At 43.7% G+C, this 26,437-nt stretch overlaps 1 non-coding gene across 1 annotated transcript; it reads right to left on the bottom strand.

Moving 5' to 3' along the window:
* Positions 1-6,137: 6,137 nt before the first annotated feature.
* On the bottom strand, positions 6,138-6,210 carry TRNAG-CCC. The gene has a single exon. It is a non-coding gene; the product is annotated as a tRNA-Gly (tRNA).
* Positions 6,211-26,437: the final 20,227 nt, after the last annotated feature.

Below are 26,437 nucleotides of genomic sequence, written 5' to 3'. Positions count from 1 at the left end.
CAGCATCAGTCCTTTCAATGAATATTCTGGGTTGGTTTGCTTTAGAATTGATTGGTTTGATCTCCTTGCTGTCCAAGGGATTCTTGCCATAAAATATGAAGTTTATTTTTCATCAGTATATTTCCCCCTTCTCCTTCCAATAGAATACAAGTTCCATAAGATGGAGGTTTTTGCCTGCTCTGTTCATTTTAATTTCACGAGCATGAAAAAATTCTCATGACATGTGTAAGGCACTCATCAACATTTGCTGAATGGATATGGGAATAAATGTATAAATAAGTTGCAGGACTACTTGTTAGTTAGGTCATGGTACAGAGCAGTCCCAGGAAACTCCACAAATGATCTGATTTGGAGGTCAGGCTCTATGGAGAATAGCCCCAGGACACTTATCCAGATTTTTCAGGAAGGACTTTGGCAGTGGGAGGGAGTAGCAGAGAAGAATCCAGTTTCCAAAAGGAGGGCTGGTGGGAATGGATGGGGCCTCAGGGCTCCCAGCCAATGTCTGAGGCTTTTTGCATGGTGTCTCAGTTACCTATTGCTGTGTAACAACCAATCTTAACTTAGTGACTTAGAACAACAATTTATCATTTTTCATGATTCTGTGTGTTGCCCCCAGCCATATTTATTATGATAAACATACTTGTGCTATTCTTCTGATATTGCCTTCTTTTTTTCTTCCTTCTCTTTCCTTCCATGCATGTTTTTTAAACTTTTTATTTTGTATTGGCATGTAGCCAATTAACAATGCTGTGATACTTCCAGGCGGACAGCCAAGGGACTCAGCCATATATACACATGTGTCCATTCTCCCCCGAGCTCTCCTCCCATCCTGGTCACCACATAACACTGAGCAGAGTTCCATGTGCTGTACAGTAGGTCCTTGTTGGTTATCCATTTTAAGTATAGCAGTATGTACACGTCCATCCCAAATTCCGTAACTGTCTCTTCCCTCCAGCAAACCTAAGTTCATTCTCTAAGTCTGGGAGTCTCTTTCTGTTTTGTAAGTTCATTAGTACCATTTCTTTTTAGTTTCCACATATAAGGAATGTCATATGATATTTCTCCTTCTCTGTCTAATGTATTTCACTCAGTATGACACTCTCTAGGTCCATCCATGGAGCTACAAATGGCATTATTTCATTATTTTTGATGACTGAGTAATATTCCATTGTATATATGTATCATATCTTCTTTATCTATTCCTCTGATGACTTCCATTCATATTTACTGAATCCTCCTTTACATTCTGTACAAGGAGATACATGTAAGGTTTGACCTCCTAGTATAGGGAGAGCAAAATTTACCATCCCAAATCTCTGGCACGTGGATTGTTTCGAGCTGACAACAATCAAAGCCTCAAAGATTTGGGGTGAAAGCTTGATCTTTGCCCTAACTGCCTAAAAGAATGTAGGCAAATGGCCTGTTCCAAGAAGGGAGTTGTCCTCACAGATAACTATAGCATGAATTAGGTGTGTAATCAGGAAGGGACCTATCAAAGTCTGTTTTTTAAAATTCCCCTCTGTTTCCCCTTGTCTCTGCAGGGCCAGCAAACATTTGTTTGCCAAACATTTGCTTTTCCATCTCCACGTCAACTGCCTTTCTCCCCTTTGGAGTCCCGAAACACCCTCCGCACCCTCAATATCCTCTTTTGTCCGTACCTGATATTTAAGGTGAGGGTTTCAGCCATTTTGATGAGTTTCACAGGTTTCCTAGGTCTCGCCCTTGTGTACATGTTATTAAATTTTGTTTAATTTTCTCTTGTTAATCCCTCGTGTCAATTTAATTCTCAGACCATCCAGAAGGACCTAGAAGAGCAGAGGAAAATCTCTTCTTTCCCAATACCAGTCTTCTTATATTCTTACTTCATTTTTTGTTTTCTTTATTATTAAAAAAATTTTTTTGTTTCTTGCTCTCCAAATCCCTGAGTTCAGTGCTGTGCACACAGTGAGAGCTTAATCGATGGCTTTGAATGATTCTAAGATAACTGTAGATGCAAAGAACATTTTCATCAATATCCTCAAGAATAATGATGTTTGGGGTCTTCTCTGTAGTTGTAATACAAGGGCTTCTCTTCTTGAGGAGTGTGTGGACTCAATAGTTGCAGTCCTGTCTTCTCTTGTTGTGGCCCTTGGGTTTAGTTACTCCACAGCATGTGGGATCGAACCCACGTCCCCTGCATTGGAAGGTGAATTCTTATCCACTTAACCACCTGGGAAGTCCCAACAATTTGTTTACTACCTTAAACTATAACTTGGCCTTAGAGCACCAGAGGTTCTCAGATTCTCTTGACCACTTATATCCGGATCAGCCAGTTAAAAATAATTCCTGGGTCCCCACCTCCAACTGGCTAATACAAAACTATGCGGCTGAGTCGAGGAACCTGAATTTCTAGGGAGCCTCTATGTGATTCTTGGTAAGACTCTGAGGATCCCCAATGTACATCAAACTTCCTTCAGCAACAGCCCCCACAGAAATTAGGTCCCTATCAGAGTACATGGCACTCTGTATGGGTTTGTTTCCATGACAAAAAAAGGAATGACTAAAATAGGAAGTTAAGAATAAAAACATAACTCTCCTGTACAAAAATATGTGCCTCAAATGTGACCCAAGATGTCATTCTCTGCTCAGACTTATTAGTCATAGAAGATGGAAAATCATTCTCATTATGAGAGGCTGCTCATCAGTCATTACTTCCCCATTAGTCCTATGAGAGAGGCCAAGGGGGTGACCAGCATGGAAATTCAGGGAAGCTTTGTTCTGAGAATTCACTAGAATAGACTCCAGTGGGGCAGGAGGTGCTTTGCCCAGGGACTGACTAGTGCAGGAAGAGGCATGGCTTTTGGGTGCTGGCTCAGGCTAACGTTACATGCATGTTTTCCTGTTCTGGAGGTGGGGTGTCTCTCCTTACGGTGTTGTTCATGGGTACACTTTCATTGTACCTTGTAGGTGGCACTTCCTAAGCTAGGGCCAACCACTTAACCAAAGGGATGGGAATTTCCACTTTGAAGAGATCCTGAAGAGAGGATGAATATGGGTGTGCGAGAGCCCATTCTTACCCGAAGTACTCTGCTGGCAGCAGGTGGATACTTGCCTCTATCAACATTCTTATTTTATGGCACAGACTGAGCTCCTAAGGGGTGAAGACTTTGGCATTTTCATTCCCATATGCTCATAAATGAATATAAAGCTGCTAGGATCACCTCATATAGTGATGCAGGTTTTATCCCTTGACTCCAGGAGTCCCACCCACATTTCAATATTGTACTCTTTATTTTTTTTAATTATTAATTAATTAATTTTTGGCTGTGCTGGGATTTCATTGCTGTTCATAGGTTTTCTCTAGTTGTGGAGAGCAGGAGCTACTCTCTAGTGGCAGTTCGAGGGCTTCCCAGTGAGGTGGCTTCTCTTGCTGTGGAGCACAGACTCTGGTCACAAGGGCTTAGTAGTGGCCCCTTGGCATGTGAAATCTTCCCAGTCCAGGGATTGAACCTGTGACCCTCGTATTGGCAGGGAAATTCTTAACCACTGGACCACCAGGGAAGTCATATCATACTCTTTATTATTTACTATGAGATTGTTTTGACAGTTGGCAGTAAAGTGCCTTGTGCTAAAAAAAAAATCCAGTATCTCTAATGACTTTCCAGCTGATGAGAACAAAATTGGGAAAGGAAGCCTTTTACTAATTCTCTGCAAGGAGCCACAAGTGGCTGGAGCAAGGCATATAAAGAAAGAGGATGAGGCAAGAATGTGGCTTGGAAGAAAATAGGGGCCAGATCTTGAACTTAATTATGGCATGCTGAAAGCCTGCTCTTCAGCAAGAGGCCCCTGTAGATGATTTCAAGCAGGGGAATGAGATGATCAGATTTACCTCTGAGAACAGTGGCTTCTGGCTGCTGGCTGGGCCTGCATGTTGGCACAGCCTCTCAACTGGTTTTTCCTTGCTCCAGCATTGCTCTTGTCCAATCCAGCCAAGGGATGAGTGTCCAATGACTGTTGCAGGGGTTTGAGAGAAGTCAATTAATTTAAGGAATTTAAGTAAGACGGTAGAGTCTATAGATTTGGGTGATTAATTGTATGCAGAGTGAGATTGGTCCAGTCATTAAGACATCGCTTTCCAATGCAGCGTGTGCAGGTTCGATCCCTGGTCGGGGAACTAAGATCCCACATGACTTGCAGCCCAAAAATCCAAAGCATAAAACAGAAGCAGTATTGTAACAAATTTGATAAAGACTTTAAAAATGCTCCACATCAAAAAAAAATCTTTAAAGAACAAACAGAGTGGGGATACTGTGTGGGTTTTTGTGTAAGGACATGGGTTCTGGAGAAAACATCTTTAAATTTCATCTCTGCTACCTCTCATCTGAGTAAATTGAATGAAATAGACTTACCCTTTTTTTTTTTTAACTATAAATGTCAAGGAGTCATACGCTTTTATCTTTCCATGATACATTTGAAACAAAAGTGCCAACAATGTTCCTCAGTCTTAACAAGAAATCTTTCCATATTTATATCATTTAAGGATCTGGAAATGCTTTTTCAGCATTATTTTCAAGGCAACTCTTTCATTAATCCATTGTTGTGAAATAAACCATCCTGAAATATAGTGCTTTTAAGAAAGAAATTTTAAAAATGGAGGCTGTACTTATTCTGCTTGTGAGTCTACAATTGAGCAGGGCTTGAGGGAAACTTTTGTTTCTTATACACACAATATCAGCTGAAGGAGCTCAGAGGATGGGAGCTGGAGTTCCTGGGTGCTCCATCACTCATAGGTAGGGAGGTAATACTGGCTTTTTGCTGGACCTCAGTGGGATTGTTTCCCAAAACACCTTTGCATGGTTTCTCCATGCTGGCTGGGCTTCCTTACAATATGGTGACTGTGTTCCAACAGTGAGAGAGCCAGGCAGAAGCTGCATAACTTTTTTAAAATTAATTAATTTATTTATTTTTGGCTGCACTGGGTCTTCATTGCTGCGTGTAGGCTTTCTCTAGTTGCATAGAGTAGGGACTACGCTCTAGTTGTGGTGACCAGGCTTCTCTTTGTGGTGGCTTCCTTGGTTGCAGAGCACAGGCTTTGGGTGTGTGGGCTCAGTAGTTGTGGCACAGGAGATTATGAGATTATGCTCTGAGGCATGTGGGATCTTCCCAGACCAGGGATCAGACCGGTGTTCCCTCTATTGGCAGGGAGACTCTTAACCACAGGACCGCCTGAGAGGTCCTGGGAACTGTATAATTTCTGATGACTGGCTTTAGGAGTCATTCAACTCCTACCTCACTGCATTCATTAGAAGTGCAGAACACCGCTGGTATTGCTGAGATTTTTTTGTTTGTTCATTATGAAGACTAGCACTGAGGGGCATATTATTTGTATGATAAGCAAACAGCAAGCCTTTGGCTTAATTTTGCCAGAAAAAGTGGGAAAATGGACTAAATATAATTTTATTTAATAATACTGGAATAAGGAGCATAAAATGTATTTTGCCCACCACATGTAAACTCGGACTAGCTAAGGGGGTATATACTATGAGTGACCACCACATCATAGACTGACCACAGTCTTTTGGAGGAAGACTCAGTAAGTTAACACCCCAAGCTATTAGCTTGGAGCATGGCACACAGGGAGTCACAAAATGATGGAGAATGACTGATGAGAGAAGAGCCTTGAGGAGGCTGAATGGGATGGTACTCAGAGTAAAAGTGTAGAGACTGGTCTTGGATAAGAGTGGGAATCTTTCTTTTACTGGATGAGAGGAGAGAAGAAAAGAATAAAGGTTCAATAGGTTTTAAAGTGGGTTGATGGGTGGTTAAGAAAGTCTTCTGTTACTCTGATCTAAAGTGTCTGTCACAACTCTGTCACAAAGAGTTGGACACGACTGAGCGACTTCACTTCACTTCACTTCACAGTATTCTTGCCTGGAAGAGGCAAGAGGAGGTAGGGTAGAACACTGAAGGACAGGAGGATAATTCCCTGTGGGGATGGGATAGCCATCAAATTATGGAAACATGGAGGGGTTGCTAAGCAACCATAAAGGCAGTTGGTTTTTGTATCATCAGTGTGCAATGGGGTCCATGTTCTCTTTTTATTTTTTTTAATATTTATTTGGCTGTGCTGGGTCTCAGTTGCAGTATGTAGGATCTAGTTCCCCAACCAGGGATTGAACCCGGGCCCTCTGCATCGGGAGTGCAGAGTCTTAGCCACTGAACTACCAGGGAAGTCCTGAGTCCATGTTCTCTTAAAGTGCTCACTGACTTTGATGTAGGACTTGAGAGGGCAGATATTGGACAGATCCAGAACTTTGCCAGGAAGAGTAATGAGAGGGCAGAGGGGCCAAGCAGGGGGCAGTAATTGGTGGGTGGCTGGAAAGAAAAAAAATTGGAGGAAATGATGGTGTCAAGTCGACCAAAGGGTTAGAGATCTCTGGTGGCTGAAACACACAAATAGTGGGGAAGCTGGAGAGGGTGAGGAACAGAGGGAGAAAGAGAGGAGGGAGGGAGACCACAAAGATGGTCTGTTGTGGTCAAAGAGTAGGATGTTTAAACGTGTTAGAAGTGAAGCGGTTAAGAGTGATGACAAGGCTCAGGGTGTGACCCTGAGGGTGGACAGAAAAGAACGGAGAAGCAGAAGTGACTGGAGGTGAGAAAGTCAAGGGTCTGAAATGCTGTGGTGCTGGTCATCCAAATGGATGTCCAGGTTCCCTGGGTTTAGGTCAAAGAGGAGGACTTGGTTCTACTTGCCAAATATTTAAGAAGTGGAGCAGCCTGATCAAGAGATCAATAGTTGAAAGTTACAAAGAAAGGTATACGATGGTCTAATGACAAAAGAACTGGGCTTTTGTTTGTTTTGGTGGGTTTTCATCTTACAAAGTTGCTGATGACATATTGTATTATCAGCAAAGAGGGAACCTGATGCTGGCCCCCAACTTCCAGGCTGGGAGATATCTGAGGGTAGAGGCTTGAGTTCTTTCTCTTGAGAAAGCTGCAGGGAAACTGTGACTCCCAGAGGACAACCAGGTCTCAGCCCAGAGGAAAACTGAGAGAATATTTAGAAAAGAGGGACTTTCCTAGTGGTCCAGTGGCTAAGACTCCGAACTCCTAAAGCAAGGGGCCTGGTTTCGATTCCCGATTGGGAAACTGAATCCCACATGTTGCAAGTATCCCATGTGCTGAGGGGAGCCAAATAAACAAATAAATATTTTAAAGGTATTTAGTAAAGAGGATGAAAAGATAGAGTCATCCATGAAAAAAAAAAAACTATGGAGCACTTGCTTTGGGTATGATCCTGTTTTAAGTATTGGGATGTATTAAGGAATAAATTCCAGTGGCAAGAAATGGAGAATAAACATAAAGCAAATATACACTGACTATAATTTCATTAAACATAAAAGCTGTGACAAAAAATAGTGCCATTAGATGGAGAGTAAACGGTGTGAAGAGGAAGTGGGATTTATTGTCACAAACTGTTCCTCCAAAGGAATGGGGTATAGTGGTCATTGTGTCAAACTGGGTAAACCCAGATCATTTTTATTGGATTAATGCTTGCTAGAATAAGTAGCTTTGCTGAATAGCAGATGGAGAAAAGCATGTTAGGACTTGCAAACCATCACTGTGGGATATGGGATTTTGCAAAATAACTGCCAGGGTTTTCATAGAAATTATTTCCCATATTGTTGTTTTAGTCACTAAGTCATATCTGACTCTTTTGCAAACCCATGGACTATAGCCCATCGGGCTCCTCTGTCCATGGAATTTTCTAGGCAAGAATATTGGAGTGGGTTGCCAGTTCCTTCTCCAGGAGATCTTCCCAACCTAGGGATCAAATCTGCATTGGCAGGTGGATTCTTTACCACTGAGCCCCCTGGAGAATTTCTGATCAGTGTATGACCTCTCCTACCTGCTTGACCTCAAGGTCAGTGACAGACACTTGTAATTGATGTCCACAGGTCCCTTGGTGCACAGAACTGTGAGGGGCTTGGAGGCAGCTTCTAGGACATCTCCGTTTGCATGCAGCTCAGGAAGTGATGCATTAAAGGGAAGTGGACAGCACTTCAGACGTGACACTCGTTGAAACTTAGAGGAGACATTTTTAGAACAAAGAAAAGGAAGTTTTACTTTACCAGGGGTTAGTAAATATAGGAGAGTTACTTTTTGAATCGATCTCTAAAAAAGGTCATAGGAAGACCAGGAACAGTATATGAGAGATAGAGCTGTAACTGGCTGGTAAGGGGTACTAGAGACTTCAAGAAGAGCACCCTCCTTCCAGGTGGTCCAAGAGCATCCATTCTGGGTTCCTGTGAGCCTCTCTGGTGCCCTGGTTGGCCAAGGCCTTGAGACAAATATATTCAGAGGCCTCTTGCAGCTTCCCAGGTGGCTCAGTGATAAAGAACCTGTCTGCCAACACAGGAAACAAGGGCTCAACCTCTGGGTCTGGAAGATCCCTCAGAGAAGGAAATAGCAACCCACTACAGTATGCTCAGACAGTAAAGCGTCTGCCTACAATGCGGGAGACCCGGGTTCAATCCCTGGGTCGGGAAGATCACCTGGAGAAGGAAGTGGCAACCCACCCCAGTATTCATGCCTGGAAAATCCCATGGACTGAGGAGCCTGGGGGGCTACAGTCCATGGGGTCACGAAGAGTTGGACACGACTGAGCGACTTCACTTCACTTCACTTCACAGTATTCTTGCCTGGAAAATTCCATGGACAGAGGAGCCTGGGTGGGTTACAGTCCATGGGGTTGCAAAGAGTTGGACACGACTGAGCACTTGCATCTTGCACTTGGAAACATCACTCAGGCCCAGATTGGTGCCCCCTCCCTTGTCTGATTTTCCTTTTTCATGAATCCTATATATTTCTTATATTTCCTTGTTCTCTCTTCACTGGTGCCTCTTCTTGAGAGCATGAGGAAGATATATTTTTCTAGCTATTTAAACCTTTCCCTTTTAAAATGACTAACTTAACTCATTATTGATTTATTTATTCCAACTTTTTGAGTTCTTACTCCATTAAAGTACTATTGTAGATAAAAGACTCGAAGAAAAAAATATTAGAGTTCATAACCCAACAGAAGAAACAGATCATTTTTTTAAATGACATTGCAAATAAGTGCTATGAGGAACTATATTCAATATCCTGTGATAAACCATACTGGAAAAGAATATGAAAAAGAATATATGCATGTGTATAACTGAATGCCATTGCTGTACAGTGGAAATTAGCACAACATTGTAAATCAACTACACATCAATAAAATAAAGTAAAATAATAATAATAGTAAGTTCTGAAATGTTGGGTTGCCCTTTACGCTATACTCTCCCTTTCAGGTATCTCTCTCAGGCTTCAACCATCACTTACGGATCTTTATCTCTAGTGCAGCCTTCTAAATTCCAGGTGTGTATGTCCAGCTGCCAACTGGACACCTCCACTGGTCATTCACATGCCAACACAACAGGACTTAACTTGAATTAATTAATTAGTTAATTAATTAATTAACTAACTAATTTATTAGTTAATTAATCAACCAATTAACCATCTCTCTCAGGAACAATCCGTTCCTCCTTCTTCTTGTATCTTCTTTATCAATAAATGGTTCTAGTGTTCCCCTTGTTATCTAAGCCCCCAAATAAGAATATCCTTGATTGCTACTGTCCTTCCATATTCAAGAGTCATGTCCCATATTCAGTAGTCACTGCATTCTATTGATTTTATCTCTTAAATATCTCTGGGGTCTTCTGTCCATCCTGATGGTCATCATCATAGTTCAGAACCTTGTCTCAACATCCATGGGTTACTTGAGACAACTTCCCAACCAGCCTCCTGACCGCAGTTGGCCTTGTTCTACACCTTGGTCTTCACTGCTACATTTGGATAGTATTGTACCTATTCTTCAATGGCTCCCATGTGCTCTTATAAGGTGATTTAATCCTCAGACATGTCCGACTCTTTGCCACCCCATGCACTATAGACCACCATGCTCCTCGGTCCATGGAATTCTCCAGGCAAGAATACTAGAGTGGGTTGCCACTTCCTTCCCCAGGAGATCCTCCTGAACCAAGGATTGAACCTGGATCTCCTGCATCTCCTGCACTGGCAGGTGGATTCTTTACCACTAAGCCACCTGAGAAACCTGAAGAGAATGGATGACTGTCCCCACATAATGCATTCTAAATTCAGGTCTCCCATGGATGTCTCTGATTGGCAGACTGGATGTCACCGAGAATCTAAGGGAGTCTGAGAGATGTGTTTTCAGCTTCCCAGGTTCTGCAAGGACAAGCTGGAAGGAAGCTAAAAATGAGGCTGAGGAGCCAGGCTACCATGTACACTGCCCCTTCCCATGCCTACAGAATCATAGTAACCAGGCGTGGTTTGTTAAGACCACAGACAGCAGGCAAAGCACTACTCAGGGCAGTTGCCTCCCGCTTTCATCCGCCTGTCACCCACCTGGTCCGACTGTGCAGGCTTTGCTGGGTCTTATCCCATGGTATTTGAAAGCTGAGTTAACATTCTTGCATTCTTCTCGAGGGAAGTCTATGTTCCTTCCTGGGTTTCCACCTTGCAGCTTGGAGTCCAATTTAGAATCAGCATGTGTAGAACTCATGCTCATGTGGTGGCTGACTCACAGTGACAAGTCTGATATCTTCCCATGGAGGGGGGTATAGTTGGCAGAGCACTGGACCCAAGCGGGGAGTGTTGGGCAGAAGCCTTGTCCCACCATGAACTCAGCTCTGCAATAGCTCTGTGACTGTGGGCAAATTACTTAGACATTGATCTCATTCAGTGCTTCATGTCATCAAGATGCTTACCCATCACGGGGGTGATTAGGATAACAGCGGCTTCCCCAGTGGCTCAATGGTAAAGAATCTGCCTGCGTTGCAGGAAATGTGGGTTCGGTCCCTGGGTCAGGAAAATGCCTTGCAGGAGGGCATGGCAACCCACTCCAGTATTCTTGCCTGGAGAATCCCATGGACAAGGGAGTCTATAGACTATAGTCCATGGGGTCGCAAAGAGTCGGATAGGACTGAAGTGACTTGGCATGCACAGGATAATAGCAGTTGTTATTGCTGCCACAGATAATGCTTTTTAAAAAAAAATTACTAAAGTATAATTGGCTTACAATGTTGTGTTAGTTTCTGCTATACAACAAAGTGAATCACTTATACATATACACATATCCACTCCTTTTTCGATTCTTTTCCCATTAAAGTCATTACTTTAATGAGTATTGAGTAGAGTTCCATTGAATAGAGTATTGATTAGAGTTCCTTATGCTATAGAGTAGAAGGTCCTTATTAGTTACCTATTTTATATATAGTAATGTGTATATGTCAATCTCAGTCACCCAATTTATCCCTACCCTATCTCCATCTGCCAAAGAAGGAGACATCAGAGATGCAGGTTTGATTCCCAAGTAGGGAAGATCTCCTGGAGGAGGGCATAGCAACCCACTCCAGTATTCTTGCCTGCAGAATCCCATGGACAGAGGAGACTGGTGGGCTACAGTCCATAGGGTTGCAGAGTTGGACAGGACTGAGGTGACTTAGCATGTATGCCCATCCCCTTTGGTAACTGTAAGTATGTTTTTTACATTTGTGACTCTAATTCTGTTTTTGTGAATAAATTCAGTTACACCACTTTTTTAGATTCCACATAAAAGTGATATCATATGATATTTATACCGAGTGAAGTAACAATACTTTCTGTTTCTGTGTGTCACTCCCTTGAATTCAAAGTCCTCAGTCAGAGCACCCAATCGTCCCGTCTTTGGTCATGTGCCTATCCCAGCCTCACTGTCTAGGGAAGAGGAAGGGAGTATTTGGTTCTTTCAAGTTATGCAATGGAGAGCAAAGCCCTACTTCCTCCCCAGACATGATTGGTGGAAGATTTATCCTTAGTAGGAAGCATGTTTGGTTGGTGGGAAAAAAACAAAAAAGCAGCTACACTACAGACATATAGTTTAAAACAGGAATTATCCACTGTAGCCTCTTCCTCCAATGACATCCTTGAAATCACAACTTAAATGTGAAAACTGTTTATATTTTATTTAGGCTGGTTACAAAGTTTTCTTGATGCTTTGTTTCCAGAAGATGCTATGGAAAGACCAAAGCAAACTTTTTGGCAAACCCAATATTACATCTGAAAATAAACACATAATATACTATTGAAATAGAAAAATACATTCTGAGATCTGAAATTGGCTCATGGACCGCTGCTGAGAGCTGTCACATGTCTTGTGACCACAAATGCCTGCACGGCAGGTGAAGCGTTAACAATCGTAGTATGAAAAGTCAATCACTGTTGACAGGTCTGTCTTTATCAGCCAGGATCTGTGGGGAAAGTAACGGAAGGGAACTCAGACTAATGGAAATAGAAAAGTAATGAATTGAAAAACTTATCAGGTAGTTTCCAGAACTGACAGGAAGTTGGAGAAACAGACAGAAATCAAGGGAGGCTTTTGGCAGGCATGGGGGTGGTGTGGAGGAAAAGAACCAAGAGAAAAAAAAAAGGATAGAGAGAAAGGCCACTCACAGAGGAGGGAACATTCCACTATAGCATTCTGTTCTTTCTTTAAACCTGGTGATATTTTGTTTCTCTCTCTGTGTGTGTGCCTCTGTCCATGCGCGCACGTGCTCACGCTCAGTCACTCCATCATGTCCAACACTGTAACCCCATGGACTGTAGCCCACCAGGCTCCTCCATCCACGGGATTCTCCAGGCAAAAATACTGCAGTGGGTTACCATTTCCTTCTCCAGAGGATCTTCCCATCCCAGGAATGGAACCCAGGTCTCCCACATTGCAGATGAGTTCTTTACTGTCTGAGCCACCTGGGCAAACCCATTTTGTCATTAGATGCATCTCTATTCACACCATCAGGGGCTAATTGAGTCCTGTCACAGGAGAAAGCAAGAAGAAGCAGAAAATGCCAAGATGTGGTACCAGGACAGAAGCTCACCAAGCTAAGGGCTGGATGTGGTGGGAGATGGAAGGAGTAGGTCCTGATCTTAATACTGATTAAGTAAAGTCGCTCAGTCATGTCCGACTCTTTGCGACCCCATGGACTGTAGCCTACCAGGCTCCTCTGTCCATGGGATTTTCCAGGCAAGAGTACTGGAGTGGGTTGCCATTTCCTTCTCCAGGGGATCTTCCCAACTCAGGGATCTAACCCAGGTCTCCAGCATTGGAGACAGACGCTTTACCGTCTGAGACACCAGGGAAGGTTGACCTTGGAGGCACTGTGTTGAGCATATTACCTCAGGGTGCCTCACATCAGGGGCACTTTCAGAACCTATATGTATGATCTGGCCACTCAAGATGGCTGTTCTCTTGCTCTCTGGACCGTGCCTGACCAGTGCTTGCTTCACTTACAGCTGTGTCCCTAGGTACCTGCCCCAGGCCCTAGCTAGTGATAGCTCATCAAAGTGGTGGTGAGGAGCATGCCCTTCTGCTGTAGCTAGTAACTAGTGAAGCCACTTTGCATCAATTCCCCTATAACTGGCCATTTCCCCTTCCCTTGGGAGACAAGACGGCCACCATGTCCTGCCCTGTGCCACACATGGTGGGGTGTTGTTCCAGGGCCTTGCTTCAGATGTGTAAGTTTCCCCATCCATTAAACCACTGATGTTTCTGTTGCTAACTCCAGGCTCTTTCTTCGATCTTGTAGCTGGGCAAGCTCAGACCTTGTAAGGCCTGCTGCAGGGTGCAGCCCAACAGTATCATACAAACGAAGAAACTGAGGCTCCGAGAAGTTAGGTCACTTGCCTTGGTGAGTAGTGGTGTAGACTGGATTCCAGTTCAGACCTTCCTGACCAAAAGCCTATATTTGTCATCATCCCTACTCACTCCTCCTCCAAGCAGGGGGTGCCTACCAAGCTCAAGTAGGCCAGGGTTTGGTGCTGCCGGGAAGGTCCAAACAGCCTGGGAGGAGGAAGAAACTGTGAATGGCTGGGGCATCGTGAAGGCTTCATGGAGGAAGCAGCATTTTGTGGGGGCCTTGAGGATCCACCAGGATTTCAGCAGGTGAATATAGGCAAGGACCTGGCAGTTTGAGGGAGTAAAACAAACCTAAGGAATGCAGAGTATGGAGAGTTTTCGATACGGTGAAGGGACTTCCCTGGTGGTCCAGTGGTTAGGACTCTGTGCTTTCACTGCTGAGGGCCAGGGTTCAGTCCCTGGTCAGGGAACTAAGATCCCACAAGTCACGTACTGTGGCCCCAAAATAATAATAATAAAGATAAATTCAGAGACAGTAAAAGATCCATGTGACACATATGGGAATTCATGGAGTGATCTGAGCAGGTGGGTACCCTGTGGTGAAGACCCAGGTTGGCATAATGAGCAAGATAGTCTCCTTTTGTAGTTGGAGAGAAGTATTAACATTTTTAGACTGAGAGTGGGTTGGCGGCAGGAGGCTTTCTATGATCCGAGCGATTATTTAAAACAACTATTCACAGACTTTTGAATAATTGACACCAATAATTGTTTTAATTGGGGAAACCCTCTTTTACTTTTAACAAAGACCTTAATAAAAACAGCAAATTCTATTTAATATCACTATTACTTCATAAAAGAAAGATCATTTTTACACTCTTCCTCTCCCTCAAATGGAATTGCTTATCCAATATACTGTATTATTAGAGCTACTTGTCCAGGGGCTTCCCTTGCTGTCCTGTGTCTAACGCCCACCTGCCAATGCAGGAGACACAAGAGATCCAGCTTCAATCCCTGGGTCAGGAAGATCCCCTGGAGAAGGGCATGGCAACCCACTCCAGTATTCTTGCCTGGAGAATCCCATGGACAGAGGAGTCAGGTGGGCTACAGCCCATAGGGTCTCAAAGAGTCAGACACAACTGAGGTGACTTGACAGGGAGGCAAGACAGTCCATCTAACAGCTGAAACTTCAGGGACAGAAGGAAGAAACAACAGTATTTTGAAAGGGAGACAAGTGGATAATCAATATATAAGTACCTACAACATTTGTGGTTCTTCACCAAGTTATTGTATTTAATCCTCATAGCATCTTGCAGGTGTTTTTTTAAAGCCTGGTTTCACAGGTTAGTGGCCCAAATAAGTGGCTAGAGTTTAGAAAACGTGCTAAAAATTACTCCAGCTATGAACAGATGGAAACCAGGCTCATCTCTGGGTCCCTTCTGATTCCAGACTGTGTGATGTTTATCGTTATGTGTTGTTATGTTTCGACTGCAGTTCTGAGGAAGGAAGTTAAGAAAGTCCCTGACAAATGTCCTGATTCCCCTCAGTAACATGGAAGATGAGGTCCCCAGCATGTAATGTCAGGGGTAAGGGGTCACTTAGAGGTAACTTAAGTTCAGAGAAATGGTAGTAGAAGCCGAGAAGCAAATTTTCGGTTACCTGGAACAGATTCTTCTCAGAAAGACAGTTTCTTCATGTTGTGAGGTCATTGGCTCCAAGACCAGTGGGTGTCATGGGTGATGTGATAGTGACTCATGGTCTGTTGGTCCAGGACAGGGAGAGAGTGGGAACCTGGACAGTGGCTCGGGACTCTGACTCCTGCTCCTACAATAATCTATTCCTGGGCCTTCCTTGCTGTGGGGGCAGAAGGAGATGGGTGAAGGGATTTCCCCAGTGCCTGAGGGCTCCCAGGGGATAGGAGAAGCAACTGCTGATATTCAGAGCTGGACTCATGTTGGCTCAAGGAGCAGGAGGATCTGTGCTTTACACACCTCTTCCTGGCCTAGGAAGTGCATCACCGATCTGGGATTCAAAAGAATTTGGTCTCTGGACTACCCTGGTTGTCCATGGTTAAGAATCTGCCTTCTAATACAGGGGACACAGGTTTGATCCCTGGTCGGGGAATTAAGATCACATATGCGACGGGGCAAGTAAGTCCATACACCTCAACGAAGAGCAGTCCTTACTTGCTGCAACTAGAGGAAGCCCTCGTGCTGCAACAAAGACCCAGCTCAGCACACGTCCCCTAAAAAGGCGGGGGGGGGGGGTGCTTAAAAAAACAACAAAAAAGACTTTGGTCTTGGTCTACACCAGGGGTTCATTGCCTGAGTGCACAGCTAACATTCGTTGGGCATTTAGCATGTGCTAATAAGCATGTGCTAATAGCCTAATAGGTTAATAAGGACTTCCCTGGTGGCTCACTGGTAAAGAACCCACCTGCCAATGCAAGAGCCATGGGTTCCATCCCTGCATCAGGAGGATCCTCTGGAGAAGGGAATGACAACCCACTCCAGTATTCTTGTCTGGGAAATCCCATAGACTATAGTTGGGCTACAGTCTATGGGGTCACAAAACAGTCAGACATGATTTAGAGACTAAACAACAAGGAGCCTAATGAATAGGTTTTCTTTAACCTCTAGGGTACTGATGAAAGGACAGAAGTTCAGAGAGGCTCTGTAATTTGTCCAAGGTCAGAGTCTGTGTGTGTGGCCAAAATCTAAAACCAGCTTTATCCAACTCCAGATCCTATATTTGACCCATTTTGCTCTGAACTGAACATGATTCTGATTTGGGGAAACTCCCAGTCATAGTGAAGAAATAAATAGAATCTCAATTTACCATAACACAGTACCTATGCATGTATACTAAGTCAATTCAGTCGTGTCCAACTCTTTATGACCCTGTGGACTGTGGCCCGCCAGGCTTCCCTGTCCATGGGATTCTCCAGGCAAGAATACTGGAGTGGGTTGCCATTTCCTCCTCCAGGGGATCTTTCCACCCAGGGATCAAACCCACGTCTCCTGAGGCTCCTGAATTGCAGGCAGATTCTTTACCACTGAGCCACGGAGGAAGCCCATGTGGAAATAAAAACAAAAAGGCAGGGAAACTGTGGGAGAACGCTTTAACACTGGTGGAGAATCATCAGGGAGGTTTCCTGGAGGAGGTGGCCTTTGAACTCAAGGGTAAATGAGTTTCTGGCCAGAAGAAAAGAATTTTGGGTTGAAGGAGAATTACACAGACATGAAGTTGGTGGATGTAATTGGCAAAAGTGAGTTGGCTGGTGACCACAATGATGAGTCAAGAGCTGATGGCATCAGGGGCTACTGTTGGCATGAAAGACGGCTGCAGAGCCTGTGAAAAGAAAACCTCTCCCCATTGAGTCTTAAAGCCTTGATGGTTATACATTGTCCCTCATGAGAACAGAGTAGGTTAAAAATTTGGGTCTACTTATTATTCTGCTCAGGAATCACTATGCAGCTCACTTAGTATGTGCCAGAGTAACATTTTTGGTGAGATTTGTTTACTGAGAACTGTAAACTCTACACATGGAGTCATAGGCTTCTCAGTTTGTTACTCACACAATAGGATTATCCAATCATGAGGCACAGCCATCTGCTCAGTTTTTTTTTGGTTTTTTTTTTTTTAGCAGAGAGGGAAATTTGCATCCTAGATCTACATCTTCTGAGAACTTTGCACCTCAGAAATCTCCTTCCCTTTTCTGAGCCTCTAAGATGAAAACTAAGAGTATGCTTTAAGCATTTTTCATGTCTGCTACTCAGTCTTTAAAATTAAACATTTTATGGGGGGAAAAATAGGGAGTTTGGGGTGGACATGTACACTCTGCCATATGTAAAATGGATAACCAACGAGGACCTACATATAGCACAGGGAACTTTGCTCAGTGTTATGTGGTGGCCTGGACGGGAGGGGAGTTTACGGGAGAATGGATGCATGTATGGCTCAGTCCCCTCACTGGACACCTGAGACAAACACAACGCTGTTGATCAGCTGTGCTCCAGTATAAAATAAAACATTTTAAAAAGCTTAACACTTTAAATTTTTGTATAATTTTCCATAAATGTAACATTATTAATGAATTTTTTCTTTTTTGCACATTGAAATCTCTTCTAACATTCTGCTGTTTTTGTCTATGCTGAAATAATCATGTGGTTTTTAATCCTTTAGGTTATTTCCTATTGAAAGATCCCTGAAATGGGATTAAAAGATCAAAGATTTATAATACATTTTTTGGGATATTTGTCACACAGTCATCTTCTGAAAAAGTTTGGACAATAGCTTGTCACTGTCATCAAATTTCACTGCAATCTCAACCACATTGGGAAGTGTGTTTTTCCTAATTTTTGTTGATTCATCAGGTGTAAATACTTTATTTTATCTAAGATTTCATTGTTAATGGTAGAAGCTAAGTATTTTCTACACTTCTGTTTTCTATCTGATTTCAAATTTTTGAAAAATTTCCTTTGCTAATTTATGTATTAGAATTTTAGTATTTTTCTTTCCATTTTGTATAACTCCAAAATCACACATGGGAAAAGAAGCTAAGGTCTCTCTTGGAAGTTACAGAAATGAAGGAATGGATTAGGAATCAGAACAGCAAGGAGATAGTGAAGAAAGATACAAAATATACCTGAGGGTTTATTTTCATTTCTGAAGTTTCTCCAAAAATAGTGATTATTTTTTTGAGATTATATCTCCTTTTTCTTCTTGGAATATGATTGATTCCCAGGTGGCGCCAGTGGTAAAGAACTTGTCTGCCAATGCAGTAGACATGGTTTTGAACCCTGGTCTGAGAAGATTCCCACTTGCCACAGAGCAACTAAACCGATGTGTCACAATTACAGTGCCTGTGCCCTAGAGACCATGCTTCACAATAATGGAAGACTCTGCAATGATAAGTATATAGACTGCAACTAAAGAAAAGCCCAAGCAGCAATGAAGACCCAGGGCAGACAAAAATAAATAAATAAAATTATAAAAAAAGAAAAAGGATATAATAAGGGTATTTCCAGAAAAATAATAAAATGAGTTTACACCAATTAGCCTTCATTAAAAGCATACCTAAAGGATGTTTTGAAAAGAGGAAAAATGATCCCAGAAAGGTGTATTAGTTTTCTATTAACTGCTGTAACAATCTACCATAAACCTAGTGGCTTAGAACAACACAAAATTGTCTTCCATTTTTCGAGGTCAGGATTCTGACACAAGTCTCACTGGGCCAAATTCAAGATGTCATCAAGGCTTCTGGTGGCTCTAGAAGACAGTCTGCATCCTTGCTTTTTTCATCTTCTGGAGTTTGCCTACAGTGCTTGTGGCCCCTTCCTTCATCTGCAAGGTCAGCAATGGGGGTTGGGTTCTTCTGACATTGTATCATCCACTCCTCTCCCACTTCTAAATACTCTCTGATTACATTGGGCCCACCCAGATAATTCAGGATAACCTCCCTACTTTAAGGTCAGCTAATTACCAATCATTACTCTCCCTTGTAATATAACACATTCACAGGTTCCAGGATGGAGCTATCTTTGGGGCAGGGGTATTATTCAGCCAATCACAGGACATCTGGGATTTAAGTAAGAATTGTAGGCCAAGAAACCAGTAAACATGTAGGAAAATCTAAACAAACCTTGTCTGTAAAAAAAACAAAATCTAAATGTGGGTTAGTGAAAGGATAGAACTAAAATGTCATTCTACAATAAACTATGGGCTGAGAGGGAGATGAGTGAATTTCAAAGTGTTCATAAATCCATGCATTTTGAGGGAAGGAAGTTTAGATATTTATTACCTCTGGACTCTGAAAAGGGTGAAATATTCCTGGTAAAATTTTAATAGCAGAAATAGGGTATGTAACTCCTAGACCAAAAGGAGTAGGGGAACTTGAATAAAAATAGTAACAAGAAGAAGAAGAACACCTCCCAAAAAAGGCAAAAGATGAGAAATAAGAAGAGGGGTGAGATGGGGGAGTGACAGCAAGACTCAAGAGGGAGGATTTATATGTATACATACAGCTGATCCATGTCGCTGTGTGGCAGAAACGACCAACATTGTAAAGAAATTATACTCCAATTAAGATAAATAAATAAATGAATGAACTTGGAAAGAAAGAAGCATTGAAACAGGTCTAAGATACAATGCAAATTTGCTGTGTGACTCAGGGAACTCAAACCCGGGCTCTGTAACAACCTAGAGGGGTGGGAACGTGTGGGAGGTCAAAGGAAGGTTCAAGAGCAAGGGGACATGTGTAAACCTATGGCTAATTCATGTCGATGTATGGCAGAAAGCAAACCAATATTGTAAAGCAATTATCCTTGAATTAAAAAAAGAAAAAAGGGGTTAAGATAAAAATGTTAAAAATTAACGTTAGTCAAGAAAGTTCAAATATGTTAAAGACAACAAATAAATGAACATGAGCCAAACTTTGCAGTTGAAAGATTGTCAGAAGGAGATTTTTAAATCTGGCTTAACGCTATTCACAAGAGACATGCCTAATATATTAAACAGAAATCTTAAGAGTAAAAGAACACAGTCAGGTATTGACCAGAAAGTATCTGCATGCTAAGTTGCTTCAGTTGTGTTTGACTCTTTTTGATCCTATGGACTGTAGCCCATCAGGCTCCTCTGTCCATGGGATTCTCCAGGCAAGAATACTGGAGTGGGTTGCCATGCCCTTCTCCAGGGGATCTTCCCGACCCAGGGATTGAACCCAAGTCTCTTGCATCTCCTGCATTGGCAGGCAGGTTCTTTACAACTAGCACCACCTGGGAATCCCAGAAAAGATCTGGGGCCATTCTAAATATCAGAGCAGAATTTCATTGCAAAAACATAAACAGGAAGGGGAAGGCCATGACCTAGTGTGCAAGTATTTAATTTAATTCACCACAAATACATGACACTTCTAAACTTGTATGGCCACAAAATAAGTACATGCATACATAAATAATAATAAATAAACAAATAAATATTCTCACCATATACAAAATTTTGGAAGAGCCTTGGCCATCAGCTGACATGTACATATTACGTCCAAATAATATGAAACCTTTGCTAGAATTATTGAAGTGTTATCATTATTCCCATTTCACAGAAGGGTAAACTGTCCCCATATAGGAAGAAGTTATACCTGGGCCCTGCCTTGGCTTCCCCTGGGGTCTATTCCCTCCTCATTGAGCCCACACCTCACCTGGAGACTTTTTCCTCATCATCCATTTGGGTGAGCACGGAGTACCTTTACCTAAAGACCATAGTCACTCTCAAAACCTGTTTAGATCAATCTAGATGGAGGCTTCCCTGTTTTTGAATAAGTCAGGAGACCCTGTGGTATGTGTGACCCAGGTTAATCATTGTACACACACACACACAGCCTTCTCTTGCTACCAGCTATGGTGCCAACACTCAGATCACAGGTCTCATCCTGGAGCCCAGAACTACTGTCATTCTGGGCCGTTGTTGTTTAATCACTAACTCGTGTCTGACTCTTTGTGACCCCATGGACTGCAGCACACCAGGCTTCCCTATCCTTCACCATCTCCTGGAGTTTGCTCAAACTCATGTCCATTGAGTCATTGATGCCATCCAACCATCTCATCCTCTGTCGCCCGCTTCTCTTCCTGCCCTCAATCTTTCCCAGAATCAGGGTCTTTTCCAATGAGTCAGCTCTTTGCATCCTATGGCTAAAGTACTGGAACTTCAGCTTCAGCATCAGTCCTTCCAGTGAATATTCAGGGTTGATTTCCTTTAGGACTGGCTGGTTTGATCTCCTTGCTGACCTGTAGGGAGGCCTCTTTTCTGTGTCCCTTTGTTCTTATCTTGGGGTTTCTTTCCATGCTAGGGGCTTTAAAACCTGGCTTTTACAGTGAGCAGCTTTCTCTGATAAACCACATCAGGTTCCTTAGCTTATTAAACCCATAAAGGGCCTCAGACCAATCCCCAAATTAAAGAAACAGATCTTGCTGCAAGAGACAAAAACTTTCACTCCCTACCACCACTTCACCTTCCAGGCAGAAACAGGTTCAAGTGCTGGCCAGCCCGTGAAGCTTCGAGCACTCCCTCCACAACGACCCCCAGGGTGAGGTGCAAGCTCCTCACCTGGCTGGAGGCAGTCAGGTGTGTTGATTCTTTAGACCACGGACTGTCCTGCATGTGTAGTAAGAATTCCATCTTCTATTTGTATGAGACTTAGTTCCCAAAGCACACCCACAAACCCAGTCTCATTTTTCGTTGGTCTTGGCAACACTTCTATGAGGGAAGTAAAAAGTAGGTCAAGTGTTATGACCCCCATTTTAGAGCTGGGAAAATAAAATCCTGGAGAGAAATAAAGGCTTGTCTGGGAACAGCCCATGGGTAAATGAGAAGTTAAGGTTTTTGGAACTGAACTTTCCTGACTACACAGTTAGAGCTTGATTTTTGAAGGAGGCATTCTGGTAGCTAAGTGGTCTCTGAGCCAAACATCTCCATCTCTCAGTTTCCTCATCTGTTAAACAAAGATAACAGTTATACATTCTACAGACTCTTGTGAAAATTCAGTGACAGAATTCATATGTTAGCATGACAGCTGTCATTAGTCATTGCTACTCTAATCAACTCTAATCTAGCTGGAAATGCTACCCAGATCACCTCCCCCAGCCTCATGGAGAATGGACCATAGCCAATGAAGTCACATCTCCTGTCCAAGGAAAGCCTGCATCCAATGAACAATCAATATGGGTAAATAAAGTCTTGACTCCCTTGTCAGGGCCACCCTAGCTCCAGATCTCCTAGAGGATGGGTGGAGACCTGTGTGACTGCATTGCAGCTCAACTTTTCTTTCAGCTTAGTTCCTTCTTTATTCACCCCATAGAGGTGTGGTGGTTGTTGTTTGGTCACTAAGTCATGTCGACTGTTTGCAGCCCCGCGGACTGCAGCTCATCAGGCTTTCCTGTCCTTCACTGTCTCCTGGAGTTTGCTCAAGCTCCTGTCCATTGAGTCAGTGGTGCTATCTAACCATCTCATCCTCTGTTGCCTCCTTCTCCTCCTGCCCTCGATCTGCCTATTCATAGAGGTGTGGATTCTGAATTAACTTCCCAATCAATGTGTGCTCACTCAGTCCTGTCCCACTCTTTGCGATCCCATAGACTGTCACCCCACCAGGCTCCTCTATCCATGGGATTTTCCAGTCAAGAACACTGGAGTGGTTGCCATTTCCTACTCCAATCAATGCCTGCAGGCTAATCTCCATTACTTGATTCCATGCACATGTGTAAAAACCACCCTCTATCAGTCAGGTGTGAACCACAAATGGGAGTGAGTTTTCACAGAAGCAGTGATACAAAGCCTTCTTCTTGAAGTAGCAGAGAGGCTGGTCTGGCTTAGGTGTGCATCTTGTACTCTTGCAACAGACTGAGACAGACAGGCCCTCCTGAAGGACTTGACCCTGGTCCCCCAGCACTGATATGCAGCCAACTGGGGTAGCCTCTAGGTCTGGGGCAACCAGAGTCTGGGCTGTTCTGTTCCTGGGCACAGACTTGTTTCCCCAGTGACGCAATACCTTGTAATAGACCACAGGTCAATTGCACGGTCCTGTTACCCAGCACAGAGTGGCTTGTTGTTCAGTCTCTCCAGGAATTCTGACGCACCGCAAGACCCTGTGGTTGAAACGCTTCTACATTCCCGGTGAAAGTCCCTGGCCTCAGAAAAGGAAGCGTTCTCAGGTGACTAATACATGGGTCAGGGCTTCCCAGCGTCTGGCCATATTGGGACATGAAACAACACAGATACACTTCAGCTCAAGTTATTTGGGGTTTTTTTTTTTTTTTTTTTGGTGGGGAGAAGGTAAGAGCCCGTAACTACTATCAGCTCTATAACCCACCATTCTCCAGATAATATACAATGTAAGAGGGAAAATGCCAGCCTTTCCCTGACTTCCAACCTGATTGCCACCCCAAGTATCCCTTATTGGGAGTTCTGGATCCCCCAGTCCTACCAAGGTTCAGAGCCCTTGATGGGTTAGATAAGTAAGGATTTGGATGCTAGGCTTCCATCACTCTGTAGGCTCTTTCCCTTGAACTTGACATTTTGGATCTGGCTATTTGACTTACTTGGACCATAAAGAGATTACTTATTGGACCATAAAGAAAGCTGAGCCCCGAAGAATTGATGCTTTCGAACTGTGCTGTTGGAGAAGACTCTTGAGTCCCTCGGACTACAAGGAGATCAAACCAGTCAATCCTAAAGGAAATCAACCCTGAATATTCATTGGAAGGACTGATGCTGAAGCTGAAGCTCCAATACTTTGGCCACCTGATGTGAAGAACTGACTCATTGGAAAAGACCCTCATGCTGGGAAAGATTGAAGGCAGGAGGAGAAGGGGCAACAGAGGATGAGATGATTTGATGGCATCACCTACATGATGGACATGAGTATGAGCAAGCTCTGGGAGTTGGTGATGGACGGGGAAGCCTGGCGTGCTGCAGTTCATGGGGTCGAAAAGAGTCGGACATGACTATGTGACTAAACTGAACCGGTTTGACTTACTTATAATTGCCTAAAGGCCCCAGCAATGCTTTTTCTCCCTTTGGAGCCTATCTCTTTCCCTTCTTCCTTTACTAATTGCCCCGTGTCTCTCCCTCAGCCCCATTTCCAAGCCTGATGGTGGTGCCTCTGCTCTGTGCTCCCACCAAATCCTGTGCTTCTATTATCCATGCACACATCATGCTGTGATCTTCTCTTCTTTTTCTTTTAAAGTTTTTATTTTGTATTGGGGTATAGGTGGTTAACAATGTTGTGATATCTTCAGGTGGACAGCGAAGGGACTCAGCCATTTATATGCATGTATCCATTCTTCCCCAGGGCTTCCCTGGTGGCTCAGATGGTAAAGAATCTGCCTGCAAAGGAGAGTACCTTGGTTCAGTCCCTGGGTCAGAAGATCCTCTGGAGGAGGGAATGGCTACCCACTCCAGTATTCTTGCCTGGAGAATTCCATGGAGAGGAGCCTGGCGGGCTACAGTCCATGGGGTCACAAAGAGTCAGACACAACTGAGGAACTAACACTTTCATGTCTCATTCTGCCCCAAACTCCCCTCCAGTCCAGGCTGCCACATAACACTGAGCATGTACTATGCCATAGTTCCTTGTCGGTTATCCATTTTAAATACAGTGATGTGTACCTGGCCACGTGATGTCCTTTTTCTGAAGATTTGAAGACTGAGTCCGGTGAGCGCAAGGACACGCCCACCTCACTCACCTCTGTGCCCATGGGGTCTAATGTAGCACCTGGCGGGGGTGGGTGGGGAATGAATCTTACTGAAGAAAATGTGTATTAGGTTTTATCATTGGCTGTTGTTTAGTGTTGGTTGTTATCACAGGGACCCAGCCCACCTTGAACTAGCTTACTACCACTCTACCACTGAGCTGCTGGGAAAGCACCAGAAACTGCTCCTCCTTTTTCAGGTACAGCTTGGACAACACCAGGAAGATGCCGCTGTTCTGACTCTGGTCCTGTGACCCAATGCACTATGGCCAAGGATGGGGTGAGATGGCTGGAGTAAGAAAAGGAGGAGAGCCTTGCTAACCCAAGTCAGCATGCCCAGCAGACAAGCCTCAGATGGCTCTGTGGAAGCAGGGACTCTCCCAGGAGCTTGTGGAGCGGATGTACTGCCCGGATGCAGGAAATGATTCTTCCCATCATCCACCTATGCCTTCCTGGACTGTCCCTGCTAGAGCTTCATGTTGATGGACTCCTCAGTTTCCTTATGTGTTGTTTGTTGGCTTTTAAGGGATTATTTAATGTAAGCCTTTGGTTGTAAGACAGACATGCTTAAGCTAGCCTGTGAGACAAGACACGGTGGCAGGAAGTACAGGATATCACGTGAGACTAACTGGGAATGTTAAGGTTATGAGAAATGAGGCATTATCGTCTGATAGCTGAAAGCCACTGTCTTCTCATTTCTGCAACTGTCTGTCTGCTCGATTCTTCCTTTCTACAAAATGGCTTTCTCTGCTTCTCTGTATACTTACGAAAAGTGGCCCCTCTAAAGCTGAGAGATTTCTAAGTCCTCAGTTTGAGAGCAGTGGCTCTCACTGCTCTCATGGCCTGGCTTCTTTGATTTTTACTTCCTTATTTCAGGCAGTGGGTTAGTTTGAAGCAGCTATCCCCAGGTACAATCAGCTATTCTGCTGCTGTTGCTGCTAAGTCACTTCAGTCACGTCTGACTCTATGCAGCCCCATAGACGGCAGGCCACCAGGCTCCTCCATCCATTGGATTTTCCATGCGAGAGTACTGGAGTGGGTTGCCATTGCCTTCTCTGACAATCAGCTATGGGCTAGGGACAAAGTTGGGCTTCCCAGGTGGCTCAGTGATAAAGAACCTGCCTGTCAATGCAGGAGACATGGGTTCGATTCCTGGGTCTGGAAGATCCCCTGGAGAAGGAAATGGCAGCCCACTCCAGTATTCTTGCCTGCGACATCCCACGAACAGAGGAGCCTGGTGGGCTACAGTCTGTGGGGTCTCAAAGAGTTGGACACAACTTAGCAACTAAACAACAATAACAAGGGCAAAGTCAGGACATTATAGGTGACTGACCTTGTGAGCCATGATGGTGGTGATGGGGGTAGTTCCCAGAAGAGGGGATCATAGGTTAAGCAGTGCCTGCATAACTTGACTTTGATTGATGTGAACTTGTGTGCTTCATTCAACGTGTGATCATTTATGAGTATTATGCTTGGGAGTCTTGTTTATCTGTAG

This window comes from Cervus canadensis, chromosome 5 (assembly GCF_019320065.1).
Source record: "Cervus canadensis isolate Bull #8, Minnesota chromosome 5, ASM1932006v1, whole genome shotgun sequence".
Classification (NCBI taxonomy): Eukaryota; Metazoa; Chordata; class Mammalia; order Artiodactyla; family Cervidae; genus Cervus; species Cervus canadensis.
This window is presented reverse-complemented; position numbering and strand designations above follow the sequence as displayed.